Source organism: Leptinotarsa decemlineata, unplaced genomic scaffold (assembly GCF_025532065.1).
Source record: "Leptinotarsa decemlineata unplaced genomic scaffold, Ldec_3_MD MMD2_tig00078422_RagTag_RagTag, whole genome shotgun sequence".
Classification (NCBI taxonomy): domain Eukaryota; kingdom Metazoa; phylum Arthropoda; class Insecta; order Coleoptera; family Chrysomelidae; genus Leptinotarsa; species Leptinotarsa decemlineata.
In genome coordinates this window covers 12,370,265-12,374,449 of record NW_027412747.1, presented here as the reverse complement: position 1 = coordinate 12,374,449, position 4,185 = coordinate 12,370,265, and the positions used below count along the sequence as shown (strand labels likewise).

The window sequence follows — 4,185 nt, the reverse complement described above, 5'->3', positions numbered from 1 at the left end:
TGTCTTGAATTTACATAAATTCCCTGATAAGTTTTAAACTAAAAACCTCAATTTTTTTCACTACTTGCGGCTTTTGTTGAAAGCCTTCAAAACATTTTATTTACAGAAAAAGTGACACGTTGTTGTTTTTGTTTTTTTGGTAGTATTTAAAAAATATATTGTAAAAATAATTTGTTTAAAACAAATTGTTTACTAAATAAATAGAGAAAATATTGATTTAAAAAAAGTTTTTTTTTCAGAATATTAAAGGGACATAGATAGATTCATCATTGACATAAATCTCCCCAAAAAAATTTCAAATATCTTACAAACAATACATTCGTTTATAACCATTTTTTTAAACAAAAAGAGCTAAAAATTATGAAAAATCATTTTTATGCAATTTTGAATAATGTGAATACGAATCAATTTGAATATTGAAAAAAAAAAATTTCATTGCTTCAATTGAATTTCTAACTTTTTACCGTTTTTGATTATTAATAACAAAGTGAAAAATAAATTTTTTTCAAGTTCCAAGAAATTTTCTCAGTTCAGCATGGATCAAGAATGATTTTTATGTATGATATATACAATTTTGCAATATGTATATTCATTTTGAAAATATTTTTAATTTGTATGTTAAAAAAAACAAAAAATATCTGGAGATGCGGGGGATCGAACCCCGGGCCTTTCACATGCAAAGCGAACGCTCTACCACTGAGCTACATCCCCGATGTTGAAATTGATGAGACTTTATCGATACAGCGTTAAGCATTTCAAGCCTGTTGAAAGTTGCCTCTCAGTGTCACATGTGAAAGCAAGCTCATACTAAATTTTACACCATATTACAACTCTCAAAAAAGTATGATTTTTTATAGTTTTGAACCTCGTGCCAATCAGTTGTAGGTGTTGAATGTAAAAATCTTGGTAACGTGAATTCATCAACCCAATCAAACTATTCCAAACAGCAATTTGACCTAAGCAATTATTGAGTAGATGAAAATAATTATGTATTCTGTCTGTAACTACTGTTTCTGTTATTAGGTTTATCTATTATTTATTTATTAATCGATTGATCACTCATTATTTTTTAATGAAATGTAAATGTAATGTAAAAGTAATTATACACTTAATTTACAAAATAGTCTCATCACGAACAAGCTATAGATTTCTATGGCTTCTGTGATTATCTGGTTTATTTTCCATAGCACTCCATGTAAATTGTATAAGTGTATGAGAAAATAAACATATATTATTATTAGATATTATTATTATAATAAGTGGCGAGAGGAGTCATTTGCCAAAAGTTCTTGTACAGCCTTTATATGTGTAGATATTAATGAGGACTGGGATTTTTGCTGATGAAACGCCGTACAAAAGCAATGTTATAGGAAAATGGAAAAAACATTTTCGGAAAAGCGACCTCTATAATGCAAAAGGTGATAAATTTCTGTTAGCCTTTTTTGAAATTTTTGTCAACCTCCCACCCGGAATCATGAATGAATATATACAGGATGTGAATTTGCAAACTTTCCACCCTCAATATCTTCCTTTCAGTAAACAATATAAGGAAATGAAAAAACAGATAAATTTTATCATTTTCATCATCATCATCATTTTCAAGGCTATTTGTAGCCCTTTGTAGCATATCATTTTGATTAGCGTTCAATTCTGCTTCCAATGGTACCTTGAGCATATTCCGAAAAATAGCGTTCTAAAATAACGGAAGTGATTATTAGTACGCCTATACTGGGATGCATGGTTTGACCAGAACTGGTAATAATTTTAGGTGGTACCGTTCCAACCCTTTATTAGGGGTAACATTAGCCATTATCTCCAATTGATTTACATCAAAAAGTAGTCTAATAGTGAACCGTAGATGGCAGTAAAGTTGTGTTTAGTAAATGCTGAATTATTAATTCTCATCGCAGAAAGTGTAACGATAGACGTCTTTTGTTACTACTTCTGCTGTAAAAAGTTTCTGTTTTCAGTCAAAAATTTGGTTCGCAAATTTGAACGATGTGGTAGTATTGTGCAAATATTTGTACCTGTTGGCCTCTTTAGTGATTACTTCAATAAATGTATATGTATGAAAATGGTTTACATTCTATATTCATACAGAATTGAAATGATTGTAATTTATGGGGAAGTTGGAAAGTGCGCACGCAGGAGTGGTATGTCTTTTAACAAATTGTAATGTAAGTCACTGGTATGTGCTTGATTTGATGAATAAGTTTTACAAAACTGGTTCAGTGACAAATTAAAAAATAATAACCCCAGAGTACTAAATGAAGCAGATGATATTGACGTTTTGGAAACATTTGCTACAGAGCCCTCGAGCTCCTTATGATCAGTATCAGAACAGACGGAAATGTTAACGCGAGAGAATGGAGTTTTGTGAAATTATATCTCATCGAGTCAATACCATTCCTAATCTTCTGTTGAACATCTGTTTCAGCGATGAGTGTTGATTTTTTCTGAATGTCAATGTTGATAGACAAAATTATCGCTATTGGAGTGACGAAAACCCACATATTTTTTACGATAGAGCATACACAGCACCCGCAAAAAGTTATTGTTTGAGTTGGTATTCTTGGAAATGCCATTATTGGTCCATTATTTCTGGAAGAAAACTTGACTGGCCATCTGTACTTTGAAATGCTTGAAGAGACTATCGATCCTCGTATAACTCACGAGCTAGAAACTCAAATGTATGCAGAAGGTAATGAACTTTTGCAGGAGGCTCTGTTACATTTCCAGCAGGTCGGTGCTCCTCCTCATCATTGACTTTCCGTCCGACAGTGGTTAAACGAGAGATTTCCGGATAGATGAATTGGCAGAAGGGGAGTAGTTGAATGGCCTCCGAGGTCACCGGATTCAACACCCATAGATTTCTTTCTTTGGGGGCATCTTAATTCCGTTGTTTATAAAACACAATCTTTTGATATTGAAGAACTTTAAAGACGAATTACAACAGCATGCCAGTCAATTCCTAGTGAAGTGTTCCGTAATGTTAGAGCGGAGTTCAAAAACATACTTTATTACTGTTTACAGCAAATTGAACGACATTTCGATCAGTTTATGAGATAAGTGTAAGTAGATTTTATGTATGAAGTGTCTTTCTAGCAAATTAAATTTTATTTTGTAAAAGGACAATAACCAACAAATAAAAAATTCCACGCGTAATACATTTATTCCTGTCATTTAAGGGTTGGAATGGTACCACCTACTCTTCCAACCATTTTTATCAAAAGGAGTCAGTATAATTCAATTATACTGTGTATATGTGTAAGTTTAGAAGTCTATTTTTCGGAAACTGCTCATCAAATGAAACGTCAGGAGATCATTGGAAGCATAATTGAATGCCATTCAAAATGATGTACCTCTTCCCGTTTAAGATTCCAAGGGTAACATAAACCCCTCCTTAGGGGTTGAACCACGAGGGCTACAAATATTTTTTAAAAGTGTCTCCCTTGACTGTGAAATTGATCTTATTTTCGATTCCTTATATCACTTACTGAAAGGAAGATATTAAGGGTGGGAAGTTTTCAAACTGACACCCTATAGATATGGTCTTTCTATTGCTTTTAAATTATCCTCTCATTTCAGATGCTGTTAATAGTTTTTATGCAGAAATGAACAAGAACTCAGAGATATACAGGCTGATTCACGGTGGATGGCACATTAGACGTTTCTGGTGAACCAGACAACGGATCACTTTGAAAATTTAATGGAGGGCATATTCGGACATTCTCTAGCCAACTAAAATATTTTCGACAATGCGGTGTTGCCGCTTCTATTAGAAAGCAGTAGCAACTTTGATTTTTCAAATGGAATACTCTGTATATAATATTATTTTTGGAATCTCCAACAATTGCCCGACAACTTTTCTTGATATTTCCCTGTACCTATCTGTTACCGTTTTCGAAATAAAAATTAATTTCAATTTTTTTCTTCGAAAATCATGACTTCTAAAAATGCCGATATCTTTTAGTTAAGAAGTACTATGATATCAAAATTTGGTTTGGAGTTAGGTGATACTTGGACACTTCCCACACGTCAGCCTAATCTCCGTTACTTCAATACAGGGTGGTAAAAAAATACAGTTTTTTCGTTTGCTTGAAAAAGTTGCTGAAATTTGATTATTTTAAATGGAACACCCTGTATATTATTGAAAATTCGGAAAGCTGCTGAAATTTGCTTTCT

At 32.6% G+C, this 4,185-nt stretch overlaps 1 non-coding gene across 1 annotated transcript; it reads right to left on the bottom strand.

Moving 5' to 3' along the window:
* Window positions 1–639: 639 nt before the first annotated feature.
* Window positions 640–711, bottom strand: TRNAA-UGC (transfer RNA alanine (anticodon UGC)). The gene has a single exon. It is a non-coding gene; the product is annotated as a tRNA-Ala (tRNA).
* Between the last annotated feature and the right edge of the window lie 3,474 nt (window positions 712–4,185).